The sequence below is a fragment of the Sander lucioperca genome, chromosome 12, assembly GCF_008315115.2.
Source record: "Sander lucioperca isolate FBNREF2018 chromosome 12, SLUC_FBN_1.2, whole genome shotgun sequence".
Lineage (NCBI taxonomy): Eukaryota > Metazoa > Chordata > Actinopteri > Perciformes > Percidae > Sander > Sander lucioperca.
The window spans coordinates 33,962,431-33,987,819 of NC_050184.1; the positions used below are offsets into that span (position 1 = coordinate 33,962,431).

Genomic DNA, 25,389 nt, shown 5'->3' on the forward strand with positions numbered 1-25,389 from the left:
GCCTAAAGCAACGACCGTTTATGGAAAGCAAAAGTGTAATTATCTTGTGCCTGACTGATGGGGAAGTGACCAGTTTAGTCTAATGTATTGTAGTGGGTGTACTGTACTGTATATTGGCCAGAATCTGCCTTTGGGGGAGGAGGGGGGCATATCATAGTGGGGGGTCTGGGTGCCCTCCCCCAGGGAAGTTTTAAGCATCAACGACTTCATTTCCTGCATTCTGATACACTTTTATGCACCAATTTATGGTGAAATACCTCCATTGAGCCTATGAAGAAAAAAATCACAGATGACAATTCAAAATATATCAAACATATAATGGAAAGTATGTTATTACGTGTCATTGGGCATTTTTAAGTGAGTATATGGAAATCCTGGAGCTTACTATCACGTAGACTACACCACTGGATATTGATAAGCTAAACGTTGTGATTTACGCATAACAGCGTCGGCTTTTTTGCCAGCTTTCTTTCCTGCGTTTTGTCTGTTAAACCGTGTCTGTGTTCTTCATATTTATGTAGAATTATAGTTTGTTCTTCTTGTTTAAAAGATGCAGCTCTGGTAGATGTTTGCTATTGGTCGTGGTGCGCAAACACCGCCTCTTTTATGTGAACGCGCACGTCTCTAGATTGGAAAAACCTGGGTTGACTGAACTAGTTGATAACCAGCGTCGTGATACAGGTTATGCGGGACCACGGTTGTTAAGTTAGGGGAAGCCGGATCACTGAAAGAAATCCAGGACATGTTGATCTTGATTCGTAGTACAGGCCTCTGGACTTCACGCATCTCCCTGCCTCCCAAAGCTACTGCGCTGAGAAACCAGCTGTCCCGTTCCCAGTCGAAAAGTGCAAGGATGCACTGGAAATGCTGCAGGGAAAGTTCAGTGCGCGGTTCCGTGAGCTTCATGTCAGCGGTAAAGGAATACGCTTGTTCCAGAACCCCTTTGCTGTCGACATAAATGATGCCCTTCCCTCTCTTCAGTTTGAACTAGCCGAGTTGCAGAATTGTGATATCCTTAAAGACGCGTTCAAGCCTGACAGTCTCATTGAGTTCTATGCTGCGCTCCCAGAGGAAACCTACCCAAACATCAAACAGCATGCAATGAAGATGTCCACAGTTTTTGGCAGCACCTACATCTGTGAGCAAACCTTTTCCCGCATGAAGCAAACCAAGAATCCAACAAGGAACAGACTCACAGATAAACACTTGCATCAGACCTTGAGACTGGCTACCACTAGACTGCAACCAGACATTGAACTTTTCACCAGCCAGAAGCAAGCACACAGTTCACACTGATACGGTAAGCACACTGATTTTAACAATTACTGATTTTAATTATAAATATGAAAGTGTTTTTGCTACATATTTTGTAAAATGATGTCAAAGAGAAAAGCAGACAGCAGCACGTCTTGCCATTTAATGAATATGGTGCTTCAATCGGTCATCCCTCCATCATGCCAGGGCTCCAGAAGGCACCCTGAAGTGAGGAGGAGATTGCTGTTGCTGACCCCATCCCAAAGACAGCACAATTCATCAACAGGTACAAATCCAGCTCACCTACATATACTACTGATTTTGATTACCATTATTCTGTATTATTGTTGTGCTTTAGTTTTGAGCCTACTGCTCATTTCATTTTCACCTTGACCTAAAAAATGTTTACTGAACATGCTCACCTGGATAGGCATAAGAGCTGGCTAGTTGTTCTATTACTCATGTTAAATGTTCTATTACTCATGTACTCTTGTTCAATGTTCTATTACTCATGTATAATTTCAATGTTTTTTTTAATTAATTAATTAATTTTATAGGCCTATTTATTTGACCTTTATTAAGTGCTGCACACAATTATTATTATTAATATCAACAGGCCTACCTATAATTTATAATTTTTCACTCACCTTTGCCAGTGTCAATCACCTCAACTAGGCAGATGTTTCTTACCTTGACAGCTTTGATGTTATGTTTATTAGAAAATAAATAAATGGAATATCTGTGGTATTTCAAATTTAAACAAACTCGATTACTACTTTTGCAAACCACTAGTAAAGATAAACAAATATGTGCCAGGAATCAAGTGTGGATATAGTAGTGTGGAGTTGAGGTGAGTTAAGATGTCTTTAATGTCCCCAAGGGGCAATTTGGTTCACAACATGTAGCCAACACATAAACATTAGTACAGAAAAAGCACATAAAACCTAAAATAGTAAATAGATAAAAACATAAATACACATGTACACTACACTTAAAAAGATGTCAAATATATGCTGTGAAATGGGCAGGGATGGTAGATGACCTATAGTTTATTGAGAAACCCAACAGCTGATGGTACAAATGATCTCAGGTATCTGTTAGACTGGACACATTTTCGGAAGGTATATCTCCATCCAGATGGTAGGAGGCAAAACTCAGTGTAGTGGGTGAATGGTGTTAGCCAAAATGGCCATTGCCCTCTGTGTGGCTCTGGCCTCATACACAGACCTAATGCTGTTGAGGTCAGTGCCAATTATTTTCCGAGATATGTTTACAATTCTTCCCAGTCTGTTCTTGTTGGTTACACTCAAATTGCCAAACCAGCAGATCATGGCAAAGGTTAAGATTGACTCAACAAAAGATGAGTAAAAAGTTGTCAGAAGTGATCTGTTAACATTAAACCCCTTCAGCTTTCTTAAAAAAAAAAAAAAAACAGTCTCCGATTGGCTGTGAAACCTCCCCCGGACCACGGTCCGGATCAAAACACCAAATTTTGGTCCGACCAAAAGAGGTGGTCTCGGTCCGGACCAAACTGAACCATGGTCCGGTTCGTTTACAGTGTGAAAGCATTTTTTGGATGGTTCGGACTTTCGGACCAAATAGAAGAAGCTCTGGCAGGCTCTCCTTGTGTTACAAGACCGGGGAATAGCTCCTTTAAGGAATAGCTCGGTGCTTAGTGTGTAGGCTACATGAGAGAGTGAGAGTGACGGTGAATGCGCTCAGAGCAGACAGCTGTCGGCTATCAGAGTAGAGAATACATCAGCAGTTTATTTGTTAAGTGGTAGTAAATGTACAGTGTAGGTTTCCGTTTGTCTCTGAATAAATTCTCCAGAAAGTTCCAGTGTCTTGCTTCTCAACATCACAACAAAACAAAAAGAGCCGCGGCAGTAGGGAAGAGCAGCAGTCAGCTGAAAAAACTCCGACACAGAGAGAGGAGATGAGAGGACGGGGAAGCCTGTCTACAAACCAATCAATCAATTATAAGTATCTGGAGACGCAGCTCACGTATGTGATGACGGCAGGACGTAGTTTTGTCACATATAGATCTTTAGTGCGCTTGCATAACTGCACTGTGAAACCAAAACTTAACGGATCAAATGTATACAATATAACAAAAACATGAACCTTGGTCCGGACCTTGGTTCGGACTTTCATGTGTGAAAACGCCCTAAAATGGTGCCCAAGTACTTGTATTGGCTTACCACGTCTAACGCTGTGCCATTAATCAAAGTTGAAGCAGTGGTGCGAGTATTGCGACGAAAGTCAATACACATCTCTTTGGTTTTAGAGACGTTGAGTTGTAGATATGAGTCCTTACACCATAACATAAAATCGTCCAAAACTGGACCATGTCCCACCTCGTGATCCTGCAGAAGACTAATTATCACAGAATCATCAGCATACTTGATAATATGACTTGATTCAAACATATTCTGACAGTCATTGGTGTAGAGCACAAACAGAAGTGGTAACAGAACACACCCTTGAGGTGACCCTGTTGAGCACATAAGGGCCTTAGATAAAGTATTATTTACCCGGGTTCTCTGTGACCTCATAGTTATGAAATCAGCCAGCCAGAATATGGTACCAAAGTCAATATCAGGAAATTGCAATAATCTATGAGCAAGAATATGGGGCTGCATACAGTTGAACGCTGATGAAAAGTCAACAAAACACAAGCATGCATGTGTCTTCTTGCCCTCTAAATGTCCAGTAACAAAGTCCAGCAGTGTTGCTGTGGCATCCTCAACCCCCTTGCTTGGTAGATATGCAAATTGGAGTGGATCAATCATGAACCTGAGTCATGAAAAGTACACTCCTCTTTACAATAAGCTCAAAACCCTTCATCACCAGAGAGGTCAGAGCCACGGGGCGATAGTCATTCAGCACCTTTGGAGATGGGACTTTTGCCACTGGAACCACAACTGATTCTTTCCATAACCCTGGGACTTTCCTTTGTATTAGCGAAAGTTGGAAAATAAATGTGAAAATACTGCTAAAGAACAGAGCACAGTTTTTAAGCAATCAGCCGCTGATGCGGTCAGGCCCCTGGCTCTTCCTTATGCTCGTCTGCTCAAGAGTCTTCCAGACGTCAGTCTCATCAATCAGAATCTGACTTCCCTCAGACCCAGTTCTAAATTCAGCCAGATCATCATTAAAATCATGGGAGTCAAATCTTGAATAAAACTGATTCAACTCATCCACCAAGACAAGGTCAGGTTTGTCTGATGTAACCACCCCTTTTTTCTTATCACTCATTCCCACCATAGCCCTAATCCCCCTCCAAGCACAGTAGGCATTTCCATTCTTCAGCTGATCTTCCACCTTGTCTTTAAACTGGATTTTGGCCAATTTTATTTCCTTCTTCACCATCATTTGAGTCTCTTTTTTTTGGTGCATGTCATTCTGTTGGAAAGCAATTTTTTTCTTATTAAGAGCGTGCTTAAGTAATCCACTCACCCAGGGTTTATTATTGGGGTATAATGTGATCATCTTTGTGGGAATAATCATTTGCTCACAAAATCTGATGTAGCTTGACACAGTGAAAGTTAGTTTGTCTATATCGGTGCATGTGTCCTTAAAAACATCCCAGTCGGTACTATGAAAGCAGCCATTCAATTCTTTGATGGCAACATCTGTCCATACAGAGACCTCTTTGCGCTCAACTTTGCCTATCTTAAGGGCTGATTGATAAATCGGGGCCAGAAAGATGCAGCTATGGTCAGAAGACCCCAGGGTTGACATTGCGTAAGATTTGTAGGCATCTTTAATAGTACCGTAGCTCAGATTGAGAATTTTGCCATGTCTGGTAGGACAGCTTACATATTGATAAAAGTGCCCAAGGTGTTTCTTAAGACTACACGTATTAAAATCACCAAGTATAAAATGCGGAGCATCGGGGGAAATGCTTTGTAAACGGTGAACAAGTTTAGTAATTTCAGCTGCAGCATCTGCTGAGTTGGCTCTTGGGTGGATATATACCAGTATAATGAAAAGTTAGGGAATTTCTCGTGGCAAATAAAACAGACAGATAAAAGTTCGACATGTGGGCTGCAGATAGATTCCCTCACTACAATAGTCTTGCTCCAGCATGAGTTGACGTATAGACACACGCCCCCGCCTTGTGTTTTGCCAGTCAGCTGTGTGTCTCTGTCTAACCGAATAGGCTGACCAAAGCCATTGATTTCAAGATCCTGGCCCGAGTCGTGTTCAATTAACCAAGTCACAGTCAAAGCTATGACACAGGCATTCTTATACTCCGGTATGAATTTAACGTTTGCCACTTTATTCCTTAATGATTGCACGTTTCCAGGGATGACGGAGGGAACCGGCAGGCGGCGCAATCCAGCTCTGCGTAGCCTCCGTCTCACTCCTCCCCTCCGGCCACGCTTCCTCACCCGACCCACTGCTGTCTCCACAATCCGACGGCAGGCCCAAGCCGTCTTCCACATGCTCCACTGCCTTGGCCACGGGTCATCACCCCCGATTGAGACAAGCAGACCCGCACCTGCGAATTTCTGGTGGAATGTCATCGTGAAGGGTCCACGGGGCGGAACTGTTGCATTGGATGAGAAAGTCCCGACTGTACTGCAGTCTGTGAGGCGAGTTGGTTTGACGGTGGTTCACAACAATCCCAAGAGTAAGCATGCTCATAAGCACCGTGTTGAACAGATCCATATTAATTCCAAGATATTGGGTTACTCTTAATTACTCTTGAATTCCTGCAGCTAGTTCAAACATAACAAACGAGATACGAAGGACATTAGACAAATACGAACACACGTGGCTACTGCTGTATGTCGCCACCGCAAGGCAGCGCCATGTTCACTCCACCGGACATGTGTGGCTGTTGCATCACACGGATATGTGGATATAGTAGTGGGGGTGGCTGTGCCAGGCTAGTAATCTCTACTACACAATGAGGCCTGCTGGTGGTCATTTTGGTCTGGGTTATACAATTCTGTTATATAGCTGACCTGGCCCCGGCCCCCCCATCACAGTCAGGAACGATAATGTGGCCCCCAGAGAAAAAAAGTTTGGTGACCCCTGATCTAAACATTACAAAAACTAAGGATATGTCCATTGATCTCAGACGTTATCCCAATGTCCCCTGTAGTAATGTTATCAAGGGCCAGGACATAGACATGGTGCCATATTACAAATATCTGGGCACCTTGATTGACAACCGGCTTAAATTCGAACTGAACACTGCTTCTGTGTGCAAGAGAGGCCAACAGACTCACGCACTCAGGAAACTTGCTAAATTCCAGGTGGACAAAACATTAATGACATTGTTCTACAGAGCTTTTATTGAGTCTGTCCTGACATTCTCTATCATCTGCTGGTATGGAAACCTCACCATCAAGGATAAAAATGCACTTTTAAAAATTGTTAATGTGGCCAGCAAGATAGTGGGTGTCAAGTTCAGTAGCCTTACTGACATTTTTAACAAACAGATTTTTTAAAAAGCCATGTCTATTTGCAAGGACACCACTCACCCTCTGTACGGAGAATACATGTTATTGCTTACGTTTTAGCACCCCCTTGGCTCTTAAACAAAGATACAAAAACTATTTTATTCCTCTTTCCATTCAGGCACTGAACTCAGCTAAGAGGAGGTGATGGCCCTTGTTTATATTAATGACCCCTTTATTTATTTTATCTTTATTATTAGTTAATTATTACTTTGAGTTATTGTAGTTCTTTTTTACTTTCATTATCACTTCAATACAACTCTGCAACTATTTATTCTTTAACTCAGGCTGAAGCTGCCGTTTTTATTGTGTTAATTGTTGTGTGGTTTGTGTTGTATATTCTTCATGCGATGTCTCCCTGCTGCATACAAATTGCCCTTTTGGGACAAAGAATAAACTGAACTGAACTACTTAGTTACTTTCCACTACTGCACTGAGCTGAATAACATGTTGCTGACAAATAATGTTTAATATTCAGGCAACTTTTTGATGATGAAAGCTTTGTTAATAGATAAATAGAAAAACAACGGACGGTTCCAAGAATGTCACAAGAAAAATGTAGTGGCTGCTAGGAGAGGCTAAAAATACTCATGACTTATTTAAACCACCAGGGGGCATTTGGTCATTAAAGCATGAGGAGCAGGAAAACACCAGATGAGGTGCAGCCCTGCTGGCACTTCCTCCTCTTTGATTATAATAAGCCCTTCTTCTCAAGTTTTGTGTCTGCACATGAAAATGTTACATCATGCTTTCGAATTGCAAGGATTATGAATGTAAAAAATATATAACAGTCATGAGAATGTGTTTTTTAATCTGCTGGAGAGGCTTTATTAGAGGCATAACGAGAAAGACAGAGGGAGGGCATCTGTTGAGAAGCAGAATGTGCCTGGTTCTCTACACTTGTTAAGTCCTGGAGGTGAGACAACGAGTTCAGTGGGATGCCACGAAGCTCTGAGGCATGACAGAAGCCGAGACGAAACCGGATTATTGTGCCGTCCTCTTTTCAAAACCAAAGAGCCATTCAACTTCACAAACAATCTTTTTTTCCCCTCTCTCTTTTGGCCCTGCAGATGCACTTTTTCTGTCTTTTACAGTTTCTCCAATTCTTTGACATGGCTTCAGCCAGGAGGCTATTTTTATGAATCTGGGACAAACAGCCATGTGTCAAATATGCAGAAGATGGAATAATTGGCTCAAAGGCAAAGGCTGAAATATTATTTAAAAAAACGGGACTATAAAGAGTAATCGTTGCTCCGTTGCTATTTATTTAAAAAAAAAAAAAAAGGAGAGAAATGGACAGAGGGGAGGACAGAAAAGTCTAATGTTGCATTGTTACTGTGCAGTCAAGCTTTATTTTTAGTTGCTTTTCATGGTAAAAGCAGTCGCAACGGCTGTATTAGACACCCAAAAATAAATTAGATGCCGGTCTCAAACGGAAGGACAGATACACAGGATAATGAGTAGGCTGCATGACTGAATCAGCCACTCGAGTTAAGACTACTTCCCTTCAATAGAAATACAGCAAGAGAGTCGGGTTGTCATGGTGAGCTTCAAACCTGAGACGAAGTGAACCATTAGCTAATACAGAAAATAAGTCATAGATCCTGCTTGTAGAAGACAGGAACCTCAATTCAATAGTTATCTTATCTCATAAATCGGTCGATACTTACATCCAGTCAGGGCTACAAACTCCATCACGTCTAAAATGGGCCATTGTTTCCTCTGTTCATTGAGAAGAGTTTGTGGCTAAATGGAGATGAATGGAAGTGTTACGTCCTGACAGCACACCTGGGAGAGCACAGCTGAATATTAAAAACCACGACAAGAGCAGGAAATACATGCTCTAGCTTACACAAATAGTGCGAGACATCCCAGCTTCATATTATCAGACTTGGTGTGTAAACGTCTTGAATCACAGTACAGGGCCCGTGTGATTTGGGAGCAGCTTTGCAGGTGTATCTCATCAAGTTGCCTACCACCCAGATGATGGAGAATATCTTCCGTAACATTACACATAGTCTCGCGAGTAAGGTCTAGCTACACCACACATACATTATGGTATAGGAGAAAAAAGAAAAAGAAAACACCCTGGGTTGTTTGCATTTCTTTAAACCAATCACAATCGTCTTGGGCGGCGCTAAGCTCCGGATGCAGCGACGTTGGCCCTTCAAATAGTCTCAACATTTGCACCCCGAACAATAAGGGGACTGCCCATTTCTCCAATGCTCCATTGTTCTCATTGGTCCTACAACCCACTAGTCCGACGTCTCGCTGGTGGCGAAATTACGAATCCCACTATGGCCATGCCAAGACCCGCCCTACGAAGCAGCTCGATTGGTTGGGGTTAGGCATTTGACCTTGTGTGGTTAAGGTTAGGATAGCCAATTGCTCAGGGGATAGGACCTGTACAAATGGGGTTACATTACCTTGCGTAAGCATGGAGGCCTGGCCAATAAATGCTATTGAAGGGCGGGTCTTGGCGTGGACGTAGTGGGATTTGTAACGTCGGACTAGTGGGCTGTAGGACCAAAGGGAATTTTTTGGGTTATTGAGAGGTCGGAACAATGGCGCGTCAGAGAAATGACATGGCAACGAATAAGAAAACGCCACATACAATATTAAATAAATTTAGCTGTTGACACAATACAGTAACGTGAGCTATTTAAATTAGCTTGATACATGGTTAAACCTCATTTGCTCTTACCAGTGTATCGCCATGTGTATGTCCCAGTTAGAGTCAATGCCGTAAACATATTCTTTGTAAATCTTTACAATCATTCCCCGAAAGAACCAAGCAGTTCTGCCTTGTTGCACCATCAAAATGTTCTTCAAAACTCACCATTTTCAGCGTGTAGCCTGCTAGCTCGAAGTTTGTTGTTGTTTTAAGAAGTGAAGGGGTTTTGAGAATGGCAACACACAGTGCGGAAGATTCGATGTCAGGCAGTTATCCTGGAACTGTACTGTTGATCTAGACTACATTGCACATACCTCCTGAGACAAAAGACATCTGCTCAGCAACATAAATCATTAGTTAACTTAGAAAACGCCGTAAACCATTACAAAAAGAGCTTGGGGCTTCGTACAGTGTAAAAATATCTGACTGAGACAGCTTGAAATGGTTCCAGGCACAGGAAAATAGAGAGTGATAAGTATTATAGCAAAATGGAGGACGATAATTGCAAATAACAGCACTTCAGTTTCCATCAAAGACATTGACTGCAGAGGATGAGAGAGATGTGAAGTGTGTCATCTCTCTTTTCATCTGCAGGGAAGGGAGACCCATTTTTGGGTTCACATTTGAAAACATTTCACTGAACGTATTTGTTCATTAATTGCTAAGTGCAGGCAAGAAAAGGCATCTTTGGTTTTGGTGTTTAACATATATAAAGACTGAATGACAGGCAGAGATGGGGACTCGAGTCTGAGACTCGGACTCGAGTCGCACTTAAGTCGCACAAACAACTGACTTCAGACTTGACTCGGACTCGACCCAAAAGACTTCAGACTCGAGGTTCGAGACTCGTCAACATGTTTTCATGCAATTATAGCTTTTTAAATCTAAATTTATTCATGTATTTCCATGGGCGTAAATCTGATCTAACAGTATTTGGGGACAATAAACATAAAATTTCTGAAGAGCAATTTTTGAAGGGGACACAAATAATACAGCCACAATTATACTTGTAGAGGACATGTGTACACAAGCCACAAAAATACCTTAAAACATGACTTATTTTGAAAAAGTGTCCCCATATAAAAGAAATACAATGCTTTTGTACACTTGTTAAATTAGCTGATCATAATGTGAATTAGTGAGCCACTAGTAAAGCTCAAATATGAATTAGGTTCATAGGTTCACCACGCGGTCATATTATAATTATAAAATTATCTTGCGTCCTCCGCATAAATATTAGGTTTCGTCTGGGACAGAGGATATATATTTAACTACAGCAAACCCACTGATCAGCCACTTCAAACACAATTGTAGTTCTGTCAGGTCCATAACGTCAAGAACAACACAGACAATGAAAGCTTTAAGAATTTATTGAATAAATTAGGAATTAAATTTGGCGATATGGCTCTGTTCAGAGGAGTCCCCTGACCTTTCATGAGCACCATGAAAAAGCAGAGAGTCAGGGGACAGCAGCAGCATTAGGGGACGCTCACACAGTTTAATACTGGGAGAGCTAAACTATTCCCCCCAAACAGACCATACCTGGTAATCCTCTCGTGATGAAATGAGAGTATGGAATTAAGTTGCCTTTAAGCGCATTTAGATAATGAATGTCCTAGTTAAGAGTGTTTACGAGATAAAATGTAGCAGATGAAGCACAAATTGCCAATTGTTCATTGGTCCAACCAATCAGGGTGCCGAGCGCTTGGCTTCTGAGCATCGAGAATAGGGCGAACGCCATGTCAAAAGGTAACATTCCCATGCAGCAAAGGTCCATCGCACCCTGGTTTTAGGGTTGAAAAACAGGAGTGGATGCCGCTGCAGCATTTGCGGCTCCTATGCGCAGGGAATGAGCTGTATAGCGGTCCGAAGGCAGTCTGCAGAATACAGAGGAAGCGTAGACGAGATGTAAACCAGGCACTGGACATTGGTTTCCCTTCTAAGTGACTACAGTGCTCTGAGGACCAGCACGAGGACGGTTCCTCAAATAGGTCAGCATGGAAGATATGGAAGAGGACAAAATCCAGTATTAGACTTTGAGACAAACAACCGTACCTTATTGCTACTAGGCCTACTATCCATTTTGGAGCGTTTGAGAAACAAGGTGAATATGGCGATCATAAATTGAAACATTAGAAATGGTGAATCATGATTTGGGTCACAGAAATTCGCCACCCTCAGAACCAAAGAAAGCTGTCTTCGTATCGTCCTGCTTCTTACATTTCAAAATTTTTTTGCGTGAGCGTGGCCCAGTAGCTCAAGCCTGTCCTACAGTGACTGAAAACGTAATACTCAGCTAAAGCTAATTAGCAGCAAGATGGATAAAACTGTCATTTATATAAGCATATAAGAAGAAATAAAAGTAAGACCGGCGGGACCGGCCCGTTTTTTATCTGATACAGCAAGCAGATGGAGCAAACTAATGCTGCAAGCGGTTAGGAGCAACTAAAATAGCAATCAGTTAGGAGCAAACTAAAAGCAGCTTTAAGTAAGGTGCCCTTTAATGCCCTCTATGGACGCTGGTCAGAGACGGCTGAGGCCGCTGGAGCGGAAATGGACACCAATGGAGCGGAGATGAGGGCCAATAAAACGAAAGCCTGACAGTGGAGCCGTCGTCCAACGTTGAAATTCTGGCAGCCATAACGAGGAGGGAAGATTGAATGTCGCACAGCGCCATAAGCACTGGGTAACCTGCTGGAAATGCGCTTGGGCCCGGACGAACATGGCCACTGGCCCATATGTGTGCAGTAGGCCTGCTTGGCCGGCTCAACATTACTCCGTGACTGAGCGTGCTTTTTCCCGGAGGAGTAGCACGATGCGAGCAGCTAGCGAATGGAGCAAACTAAAGCGGCAAGCATTTAGAGCACGAAAACAGCGAGCAATTAGAAGCAACTAATGCTGCGAGCGGTTAGGAGCAACTAAAATAGCAATCACTTAGGAGCAAACTAAAAGCTTTTTATTGATATTAAATTGTATGTTATCATACATACAGTTTTTTGAGGCCATACAGCAGAGGCGTACCGTACTTGTGATGGGAAAAGGTTGCATTTTTTTTTTGAGTCACGAAGCAGTGAACAATAAAAGCACCAATATATAAAGATATTTTATATATAAGATATAATATAGCTATAAGGCAGAGCGGCTACAGATAAATTAGGCCTAGTACAAAATGTGGTGAAATAAGACCAAGCTGAGTCATGCATTGGCAACATAGATTTTGCCAGACCCCCATGCATGCACTGCGCAGCAGCACGCGTATAAGACTAAAGTGGATTATTTAAAATAGAATGATTTGGCTAAAGGGGGGCAATCCAGCTTTGATTGGGCTGCTTCCAAACACAGGAGATGGAATTCTGAAAATTAAAACGAGACAGAATCAGCTACGTGATTATTCAAGCCATGATATGAGCTGCGTGAAAATTGTAATTGCCCAAAATGCCAGCCCTGTAAGACGTCAGATGAATCTATAATGAATGGACAGATGCGCACCTCTTGTCAATGATGTTAACAGTTGCGTCGTCGCAGAAAAAAAAACAGAATTGTGTCCCAGCCCAATGAGTACCCGAGAGAACGCGGGCTACGACAATATGATGTAACTCCAGTAAGGTTGTTGAAGATTCACTGCTGGTAAAGTGAGTAATTATTTCGGCCAAACGCTTGCAAACCTTCGTTATTGTAGAACCCCCCCCAAAAACCCTACAGAAGGCGCAGCATCCCCATACAAATTGAGTGCTGGAAACAACTCCAGAAAATCATACGTAAAAGGAAATGCTAGTCCAATTACCCATGACCAGAGACCAAAACTTAACTCTGATCTACATCCAGCGTCTAAGGTAACATATTCAACAACTGAACAACACGGCAGACAAATGCAACAAACCGACAAGAAACCTTAAGGAGACCAGCCATAAATAATCCACGAACAGCGGTTTGAAAGCTTTTACAATGCCCGTCCCAGCATAGGGACGTTGACGGGTTAAATTCAGCTGCTCAGCTTTCATGAAGCGGGTTCTCTTCAGACACACCGACTTGTGGTGGGCATCCCCACAGTAGCTACAGACATGAAGATACTTAGTTACACATCTAGGCTACATTAAAAAGTTAAGCAACAAAATTGCTCAACGTCAGAACATTGTGAGAAATTGGTCGTTATTACTGTGACTACAAGTGCCAGGTTTAGTTCCATCGTAGTGTAAATAGTGACAAAAACGTTAGCTGACGTTATCCAGCGGCCAGCTCAGAGATTGCTAGTGAATTACTGACAACGCCACAAGCACGGGTCACGGCTGAAAGAGCGCTGAGCCCGGACGAATATGGCCACCGGCCCGTTGTGTGCAGCAGTGTTGGAGGAAGTACTAAATCTCAGCACTTAGTAAAAATACAAATAACCTTATCTAGCGAGAATACACTATGGAACACACAGGCTTGAACACAAGTAGCCTACGTGACTTCATAGCTGAGGAGGACCGGGAGTGTTTTAAGATAAATATACGGGGTATATTAACCCTATGTGAACGATGCTTCACATAGTACCGGGAGCGGTACCCGCCTGGCCAATGAATGCTATGAAGGGCGGGTCCTGGTGTGCAGTAGTCTACCGGCCAGCTCGAGCGTGCCTTTTTTTTTTTTCTTTTCTTTTTTTTTAATATATTACACACACACACACAAATGGACTAGCAGACGCCATAGTTCTCTACGGAGACCAGAGAAGGCTAGTAGAACATAAATGTATTAAGAGAACGTATTAGAAGCACTTTTCCGGCGAGGCTCAAGTGTTACTGAGCAGCCTCTACTCGCAGAGGAGGGCAACAAACCCTCGTGAGAGGCAGGGATCAGAGGTCGGACGTTAAAGAACAAAGTTTCCATTAACATGGGCACAGCCAATCGTCAATGCAGGGAGGAGTCGGGGTTCAGTCTCCAACTGGGAGTATCGACGGAGGGCGGCGGCAACGTCATCCGGAGAGGCATCCTCTCATGTCTTGGTTGAAGCTGCAACGCTGGTGCGTGTAATAGATGGTGCCGATTGCCAGGAACCATCATCGACAGCGCTGGAAGTAATGTCCATCAGCGAGGTGAGCTAGACCAGACGTTGGGTGCCAGACAAAAACACGAGTTTAATGTGCAAACGAGAACCGAGTAGCAAAAAGCGAGCAGCAAGCATTTGGAGCAAACTAAAGCAGCAGTAGGAACAAGCTAAAGTAGCAGCATTTAGGAGCAGCTAAGGCAGCAAGCAGAAGGAGCCAACTGAATCAGCTTAAGTAGCGCGCCCTGTTGAGTGTAGCCATTTAGCAGCGAGGGGAGTGACCAGCTGATGCGCTAATGCAGATCAGCTGCTGCAACTTAGCTGATGCAGATCAGCTGATGAGACCGTGTTGTTGACAAATAGCGGTTAGCAGCGTCTTGACTACCTGGCCTGCCAGAACTGACGCTGACGCTCAATATCTTCAATATTAACCCTAACATCAGTTCACACACATAACGTTGCCGTTATGCCGTGGTAACGTTAGTTGTAGTGGGTGAATTTCTATCCAACAAGCTATTAAACAAGCTAGCTAACGTTACATTAATATTACACTAACATAGCAAACTTTTTGTCATAACTAATTCATTAATTACTCAGCATCATTTCTATTTGAGAAAAGAACAATTTCATCCGATGTTTAACGTGAATAAAATAGCCTTGAACCACCTACTTACTAGCTACATTCCTGTCACTACCGATGTGACTGTGAGTCGAGTGCAGATCCGATTCCTAACGTACAGCATGCAGTGGACCAAACCACTGTGAGGCAAGGGAGAGGGGACTCAAAATGTTTCTAAACTTAAAAAGCATTTTTTGGGGTTTGTATTGTTTTACTACTTACAGATATTTTAAGTATACATCATTATGTTATTTACAATACACAGCATTGTTTTAATGATATTTTTAGGGGTGGACAACCGTTAGAAGGGGGGGTCCTGACCCCCCGACCCCCCTGGGATTTACGCCCTTGTGTATTTCCATTTTCTTTTATTGGCGCATATACGTTGGGGAAACGTATGACCAGCTGCATGTCCCCTGCCCTTTGCCATAATGTGCAACGTAACGCATGCGTTATGCCTTATGTGTGCGCACTCACACATAAAAATACATTGACAATGGCGACACGAAGTCCTCCCGGAGTTGTGCCTTTTGTCATTAGTTTTGCTTTCAATAACTTGGTAAACAGTGGCAGTAAGCCAACAGCCACATGCAAGGTGTGTGGCATCAAGATAAATTATGCCGGATCAACAACGTCGAACTTCATCAGGCATCTCAAAACGTACCCAGATAGGTCAGTCACTCACAAGAAAGTGAAACGTTACATTTAGCATATATCGTCACAGGTAACAAGCTAACCATCGGAAAGTTTTGTGCTAATGCTGGGAACAGGCACATTATATCTTTATAGTTAGTAGTTGCTGAGGCTCAGACATCCATGGCGCACAGGAAGCGGGACGCACGGATCCATCTCCCCAGGAACAAACGCTGTGCCAGGTGGGCAAACTCATGTGATGCGTAATTGATCCCGCGAATGATTTGTAGGCTATAAAGTGAACAAGGTGTACTCGGTCCACCAAACACTGGGCCGTCTTGACTGTCTTAATTCTGCACATATTTCTGTTTCATACTTCATTATTTCATCCATGCGTGGCGCAGCGGATCCGTGCGCACTGTCACCTGCCGTGGAGACGCTGGCCTCACTAACCTCTCCTCCTCTGAGCCGGGTCTCCCTCACGATGGACTCAGTTTAACTGAGCGTACTAACACTTAGAAAATAAATAAATTGAATTAGATCAGTGAGTTCAAACTGCTTATTCTGCGTAATTTGGACTGACACTGAGATGCATGTTGTTCTGTAACTGGTGTGGCACTGCCACTATTCTCTTGATTTCCACTTCGACATTAGATTTTTTTGAGTGAAAGAGACTTTTAGCATATACTGTCACAGTTAACCAGCTAACCATCGCAACGTGTTGTGCTAATGCTGGGAACAGGCACATTGTATCTTTATAGTTGTAGCCATATGATGTAACAGACTGGTTAATATTTCACCAGGTCAGAGGGCTAGAGGGATGTGTTAAGTAGACCCCATAAAGTTATCCCACAACTGATTTTGATACTGTACTGTCTGGATGGTAGCTACAGGACATGCTTTGAATTCATAAGATTTAACAATACAGTGTTAGGGACAGATCAGATGGCCAGAGACTTGAGACTTGACTTGGACTCGTGGCAATAGACTTGAGACTTGACTTGAACTTGCCCCTCAAAGACTTGAGCCTTGACTTGGACTCAAGCTCAAAGACTTGAGACTTGACTTGGACTTCCAAAAAATGACTTGTGAACATCTCTGATGACAGGACACATTTTGAAAAGCTGCTTCCATCCACCCTCTTTCTGCCTCTGCTCCCTTCCACCTTTTTGCTGCTCCGTAGATTTATCAAGTTTCCCCTCAGAGGATTAGCAGAAAGTAGAGCACTTTAATCATGTTTCCTAACTTAGGGCTGCCCAAAAGGGAGGTAGTGCTTTGATCTGTTGCAAAGATATTGCTGATAACCCCCTTGAAGCCTCAGATCAGAGCCCACTGACATTATTCCCCCACCTCCTTACCAGCTAATAACAAAAGACACTCACTTGTGAAAACATCCTAACTTGTGTATTGTCACAGCTGCTTCAATTGTAAATGTTTTCTAAAAAACCTTCAGGAGTAAGGTAAATGAAGTACATTTACTCAAGTATTGTAATTGAGTGCAGTTTTGAGGTACATGTACTTGACTTGAGTACTTCCACTTTATGCAACTTTACACTTCTAATGTAAATACAGACACGTGCGACAATAGAAAACACAATCAAATACAAAAACGTGCAAAACAAACCCAGCACATACCAAAGTAAAAAATGTGCGACAAATACAGAAAACACAATCAAAAACAAATACAAGAAAGCAAACAGTTATACAATGAAATACAAAAACGACAAATAGAAAACATTCAAACCCAAATTAAAGCTTTGATTCTCTGCCAGAACCCACTTGTTTAAAAAAAAAAAAAAAAAAAAAAATCTATTTTAGTGCTTCAAGTGAGAGTTTGCGAACTTGTCTGTTAGTGACAGAGGACAAACAATTACAGGTTCAAAGGGCTTGAAACAGGTTTAATATCCTGTGTGGCTGTCGCCCGTTGCTATGCACCTGTAACCCAGTCAAGGAAAGGGTTAACAGAAACTGAGTTTTGGCCAATTGGAGGTTATGGTGCCAGACTCCCGCTTTTGGCTGAGTCTCGCTCTATCTAATCTGTCAGAGGGAGAGCAGGAGTGTGGTTGTAAAGTTTAACATTGATAGTCCCCAGAGAAAGAGAAGAGCAGTCAATTGACTGACATAGGAGGGTCATGATGACGTGGCTGATCTTCACACTCCATTGTTCATTAGTGTTAACCTGTTTTTTTTTTATAAAATAACTTTGCGTGGTGTGGACTCCCTCCTTGTCACATTCCCTGAGCCAGTTTGTGACAGTAGTCACTTTGCAGATTAAGATTTTATATAAAAAAAAACTACGATGACCTTATAAAATATGATTTGTCATAGACTTAGTTTCACAACAGTATAAGTAGTTGAAAACAGTAACATGCTGCTTACATGTTCCGAATCAGAATGCTTTATTGATTCCCTCAGGGAAATTGTTACATTTCAGTTGCTCAGCAGCAGAAACAAGAGTAAGTTAAAAACTAAACACTAAAGTGTGTAAAGTAACATCGCTGAAGTCCAAGAAATAAAAAGTTAAATAAAAGTAAAGATTGGATTAAAAATATTGTGCTGCTATTATATGGATTGTATACATGCTATTAGAGTACAGTGTGAACATAAATAAAGTACAGTGTGAACATCAGCAGCAGAGAACAAGTGGCCAAAACAGGTGAGACTACAGTAATATCAGATATTAAGCCTACACATGTAACTAATAAATTATTGCACGAGTAATTATTACATATAATTGTCCAAGAATATTCACATCATAGAGATGTGATATGGAAATATGTGTTGTGAGTCAGAGGGAGGAGTTAATATACTGTAGTTTCATGGCCACAGGCAGGAAGGACCTCCTATGGCGCTCTGTGGTGCATCGTGGGTGTCTGAGTCTGTGGCCGAAGGTGCTCCACAGACTGACCAGTATGTTGTGGAGTGGGTCGGAGGAGTTGTCCAGGATGGAATGTAATTTGGACAGCATCCTCTTCTCTGACACTGTCTTTAAAAGGTGCAGTAGCTAAGCCTTATAAAAACTAACTTTCTGTCATATTTGCTGAAACTGATCCTATGTTTGAGTAGAACTACATGAAGCAGGTAATTTAAAAAAAAAAAATAAATAAATAAAATAATCGGACTCCTCTGGCACCACCTACAGCCTGTAGTGCGATTTGGGGGAGGGACAGAAGTTGTTGATGTTCAAATTTTTTTGGCTAAGTCCTGGATCTTCACAATCCTACCTGCGGCTCCTTTAAGGAGCAGCTCCACCCCAACATCATCACTGGCCTTGTGGATTAGTTTGTTGAGTCTGTTGGTGTGTGCTTTCTACGGGTGTGAATCTTCACTGGTCTCACGATTCGATTACGATTATCTTGTCAACAATTCAAATCGATATCCCAATGTGTCACCTCCTCAATATTATTACATATTGCTACACATGGTTTTCATCAACAAATTCAAGTAGACAGATATATATGAACTCGCCTTTTTATTGTATCTGCTCTTAAAAAGACACTTCCTGAATGTAAGTGTCTTTACAAATAGAAGTCTGATCACAGCAGACATCAGACAAAAGCAAAAAACAAAAAAAAAAGAAGCAGCGACCGGAAAATCAACAAACATCAGTAGGCAATAATCGATTATGGTCTGTCACTGCATCGATGCAGAATCGTCTAGGTCCGCATCACATCAATGCAATGATTAATTTCAACACCCCTAGTGTTTTCCCTAGGTTTGTGGAAGATGCACATGTTCAACGGGGGCTTTTAGGGGTCCTCCCTCAAGAAAATGTGAACTATTTAAATAAAAAAAAACATGCAATTTCACGGTACTCCCAAGATTCTCCAAGTTAAATGCAAGCCTTTTGTAATACTTCTAAGACCACACAGGTACCCTGAATTTCGTCATTTTGGACCATTATTATTACCATATGTGTCTAAAACGTTGGAAAAGCTAGAACAGATAAATAACATTCGTAAAGCTTAAAGACAACTCGCTAAAGAAGTCCACTGGGGACCAACTACAATCATTAGATTTGAAATAAGTCATTTAGTTTTGAGTCAAATTGATTTTACATTTATTGGGCTTAGGTGCTGCAGCCGCTTGGGTGCTGTGCCTAAGCTTTATTATGGTAGGGAAAACCCTGCGTGTCTGCCACTCTCAGTCTGCTGCCCCAGTATGCAAGAGCATACAGGAGAGCACTAGCCACCAGACTCATGAAACATCCTCAGCATAATCCAATAGATGTGATGGGATGTTAATGCATCTGTAACAATAATCCAGTGGTGTAATTTATGTCCCAGTAAAACACAGTGAATGGGGCCATTCTGCATGAAGCAAATGTGAATGCAAAACTGTGGCATTGATCTGAGTAATTTCTTTTACCATAAATGTATAATGTGCAGTTAATCCGATTGTTGGTCCAGACAGCGCAAAAATAATTAGAAGTACCTGTGCTAATGTAAAACCTGACGACGCAGAAGGGGCACTCATGTCTTGCTTGTGTTATGTGTCACTGCCAGATGGTGGGAAAGAACATTTGGGGTGCAAATGGAGGATTTGGGAGGGAAAATAAGAGAGTAAGTGACAGAGGGGGGGATGTGAGGCGATTAAAGTAAATATCTGATCCCATCAGAGTTGACAGCATGTTTCAAGCCATGAGGCTTGTTGTGTTTGGATGTGAATAACTGTCCCTCCCTTTACTTTTGTAATACACATTCACTGTCTCCTGTCTAATCTTGTAATAAGATGCAGTCACACAAACTACAGAGGCAACATCATTGCTGTACATCTTGCTCTCGGCGTGCACTTTGCATGCCTCCAGTGTACATGTCACATTGCATGGAAGACAAGAACACCCCTCCACACTGAATAATGCAGCACAGTTAAGTGTTCAGACAGCTACTGAAATGTTTTGTGACTAAACAGTGATTAAACCAGCTGCAACGCTACGGAGAGAGAGAAGAGAGAAATGTCCTGTGCTAACAGTGCAGAGAGACTTTTGTTCTGGACACATATGAAACTAGACAAAGTTAGAATTGCGTAAGGCAAAAGGTAGCAAAAGGACAAAGTGGAGCAGTTAGTCTTCATGTGCTCTGAAGCTCTGCTGTGTAAAGTTGCTGCTGCCACTCAGAAGAGACCACAATCACACTTCCATCCAAATCTAGCAGAGAGACAGGGAAGAGATCTCCAAAGCTGTCGCGCGTAGAGAAGCAAAGGAAGCTTTGACAGTGATTGGTGGGCGTGCTATGGATTGCCTCTGAATTTCTTTTTGAAGTTGAACCATTCAGACAGAATGTTAAATGCACTTGGCAAACAGTCTGAATCTTCAATGGATCCCCCCCTAAAGGAAACGCTACTTTAACAAGCTTTGTTTAGGCTCACTGGAAAGAAATACATTCAATCCTGTGTCAGGGAGCACACACACAGTGTCACGTCGGAGCCTCAGCTGCTTTCATCACGCGACTCTCTGCAGATTAGCAATCAGAGAGGATGTCAAGCTCACTCTCTGCAGAACTGTAAATTCAGGGGTGAAACTAAAAACATTATCTGTCACTTGAGAAAGTAGAGCCGGACGCCAAGAGGTCAGCGGTCGAAGACACTGTCGTCTAGAAGCTATATGCTCTAACTGCATACTGCTCATCAAAAGGGACAGCCCCCTCTGTGTGTGTGTGTGTGTGTGTGTGTGTGTGTGTGTATATATATATATATATATGTGTGCTAAATCTTTCAGCTCTCAGCTATGTCCAAGACACCCAGTTCAAAAGAGAACAGTGATTGAATAGAACAGTCATTTCCGCCCCTGTGTCCCAGGGCCTCCTGATAGCACTTCCAGCTGGAGACAGCAGACAGATTACATCTCATCCGTATGCAGAATGCAAGAACCGCTGTCATTCCTCCTTCACTGCCAGCCGGTGATTACTCGCAGAGAAGAAGGAGTGGTGGTGATCAATATGAAGAAAAAGAGACTGATGGGATATGGGTGTACACCAGCCGGATCTTAAGAGATCCACGTTACTGCCTGGCCAATTCCAAACAGAGACAGGTGTTATGAGGCTGCAGAGCCCCCCCCACCCCACCCCCCACCTTATTTTTCTGTATTTAGCTGTGCTTTCTGTATTATTAGTACATTAGTATTGATATATTTTATTTACGTGTCATGCCACTAAGTGGCCCATCCCACAGGGAATTACATGACACCAATACAAAAGTAATTTCATCCACAGCTTCTGGTCCAATGTCTGCACACAACATACTCTATTTTGCAGAAAATAAAGAATTATTATTAGTAGTTTTTTTTAATACAGTGCAGATGCAATAAAGGAGACATTAAATAATGGAGATCCTGCTTTTGCTACACACAAGAATAAAGGCTTTTCAATGAGAAGTAGTGGTAACATCATAAGGTTATATAAAAAAAATGATTTCATTATTTATTAATGAATTATTTGACTTTGTTGTTGTGCTGTGGCGTCTGTTTCATTTAGCAGCACTCTCTGCTACTTCCATCATGATGCTTAATTATCAAATAATTAATTCAGTGACTTTCCAACTACATGCAGCATGGGCAGATTCACTACAAAGATACTCCTTTATTCATTAGCATTTTCAGCTCCCCTTAGAATAATAAGTATTCAGCCTGAGGGCCAACTGTCGCCCGTCCTCACAAGTACAAACAAACGTCCTTGCAAACCACAGCTACAAAAGCTGCACTTCAGAGGTCTAATTCAAGAATCAATTTCTGGCTTCTGTATGCAATTTTAAAATGTACTGTACCATAACGTATACGTGAAATTTGATCCATTGAATTGTTGTAGTGTAATGAGACTCAACTCGTGACGAACATAAAACTGAATGTAAATATAACCTGTAACAGTTGCTAAAACACAAGCCTTATTTGCCAAATGAAAGTGCATGAAAGTGAGATTTATAGTCCATTAGAGGCCACTTGTGAAGGTAAAACAGAACAAGATGAGAACAAGTGCATATGTAGCAGCAGCAGCAGCAGCATGGCCCTCTGGCTATACTACAGGAGGGCTAATGGCTTCATTAGCGAAGGGCACTAATTAGGATTAACGAGCCTTCCCCACAACAAGCCCACATGCCTGCACTCAAAACTCCATCTGTGTCAGCTTTCGGTACGTTCACTACATTCATTCTTTCAAGTGGACTTCATATGGTGCCCCTGATGAGGGCTGGTATGTATGATTGGAGTAAATTCTCATTTCTGATTTAATTAAAGTGAGATCAGATCTTAGAGTAGCTATACCAGTCAATTAAAAAAACAGTTAACGAAGGAAGGTTAGTTTATTTACTTAAGTGCTCATATTATGATTTTTGGCTTTTCCCTTTCCGTTGTGTTCTATATCTTTTTGGTGCACATTATAGGTTTATTAAGTGAAAAAGCCCAAAGTCCACCCCAAAGGCACTTACCATCTCCAACAGAAAACACTGTTCACAAACAGTGTTAGATTAAAAGATCAGTAACAATGTCTGTACACTGAATATAAAGTTACGGCCAGCAGCCTATTAGCTTAGCATAATGCCTTTAAGCAGGGGGAAAACAGCTAGCTTGGCTCTGTCCAAAAGGTTAAAAAAAAAAGTCAGCTTGAGCCTCTGCTTTCTGAATCAAAACCTGCAATGGCTGGGTTAAATCAGATTAACAACACCACACCCCCTCATGTGACATGTCAGTCTGACCCTGTCCATCAACTTACCACGGCCACTTACAATACGAACATAAAATAACTTTAAACCCATTAGGTGCAGACAATATTCCATCCACACAAGCTCAGTATGACTACGGGTACAATGTGGGCTCGGTTTTATCTGCTGTGGATGCTGTAAATCGTGCCAAGGCTTTACCACCAGCTGCTATAATATCATCATTAAGTGGAAAAGTGTGGGCCCCTTGGGAAGCATCTATGAATCCATCATATCCTTTCATCATACTCTCTGGTAGCTGTGAAGTTGATGTGTTTACTATAAGGTCTTTCTTCACATGTGAGAGCCCTGAGAGAGAAGTAGCATCTGTTACTACAAACAAAGGCCTGTAAACCTATGAATCATACGGAGCGGCTACTGACAACTTCATTTATCCAAGCCCCAAGCAAACCAACTCATGCTGTCTCAGTCTTTAATTTGAAAAGCTGTCTGATAGGCCAGAGCTACAGTAGTCTTTTAAAATGCTGCACACTGTGCTGATATATGAAGGTGGTGGAATATTGCTGGTTCAGCTTAAAGTCCACAGTGAATAAGCTCGAAAGCCTTGATACTCTTCTTAATCTGCTGTGGTATAAATGTGCTGAAACAGAACAAAAGAGTATGGATCAAATGTAAATTAAATGCTTACCATTTCAGAATGTAACGTCTTTAGTGAGATAAGCAGCGATTCCTTTTGGCAGCAGATCTCCAACAGGAACTTTTTTTCTACACAGAGCTCTCGATAAACTACCTGGACATTTACACTGATTTTTATTCATGGACAAAAGGTCTGTTGTGTCAGCTCAAAATGAGCTCGAGTCTTTTGTCCAAAACTCCCAGATCGATGCATTTCATCAAATGGATGTTTTCTGGCAGTAACAACAGTTCATGTCCTCAACACTGAATGAAGATGGTTGGTTTTGCACTCAATGGCCGTTCAAAGTAACCTCCCTCTCGCCATTCTTTTGGCAGTTCTTTTTGTCTGCGCAACCTTCCTCGCTTTTACAGACAAATCCACAGAAATATTACCCTCAGAAAGATAAAGCCAGTCTCGTCTGGCCATATTCCCATTCTCTATTATAATTATCCTTTTTTGTTTGGGTCAGAGAGACTATACATCAACACTGCAACCTTAATTCCATTACGAAGGCACATTGTAAAACTGCTTCTCTTTTTAACTTAGTTACGAACTTACACTGGTTTCTGGCATGTTTGTGTCATTGTCAGGATGACATAACAAATGTGTCACTTTCTTCTAAGAATAAATACAATAGCAATGTCCCAGTTCTATACCACATAATGCAATTGCATACAGTAACTTAATATTGTAATGCAACCCGGTCTCACGGCAGTTCGTAAATAGTCACGTTATTTTTATTTATCGATTTGTGTACAGGTCACGATTTTCGAACGTTACCATTTCATGAACTGCCACGAGACTGGGCTGCTCTGGGGGACGCAACAATGGGGAAATTACAACGGACTGACCGCCACACGGGGACACGATTCGCTGTCTCTGTGGCACGCAATAACAGGGACATGAAACGCCACAACAACGGGACGGTTGAGGTTAGGAAAAGAAAAACTGGGAAAGGAACCATAACACGCAGGACACGCCGACAACAACGGGACGGTTGTGGTTAGGAGGAGAAAGGAACTGCAACACGCGGACGCGATCCCCCGTCTCTGGGGTGAAAGTCCTGTATTGTTTGACCCATCCACCACCCTGACCAACCTCCCTACGCTGATTTTCTGCACGCCGACTTATTAGGAATTTAGGTTATTCACCGTAACCCCCAGAGTCAGACAAGTCGATACATACCCTTCTCATCTCCGTGCGTGCTGTAACGCTGTCTGACGGTTCCATCGGCATCAGGCCAGCACAGAGCATGCAGGTGAATGGTTCCAGTAATCCTACAAAAAACAACGTAACATGAGACACAGCCATCTTCTAACCGTAAACAAACCGGGAACTATATTCTCAGGCGGAAGAATATAGTACTTAGGCGGAATGATTTGCTTTGCA

The 25,389-nt window shown here is 42.2% G+C and overlaps 1 protein-coding gene across 1 annotated transcript in view; it reads right to left on the minus strand.

Annotated features, from left to right (window-relative positions):
- LOC116043723 (trypsin) overlaps positions 1–25,389 on the minus strand; it is a 68,145-nt gene that overhangs the window by 41,619 nt on the left and 1,137 nt on the right. The window lies entirely within an intron of this gene.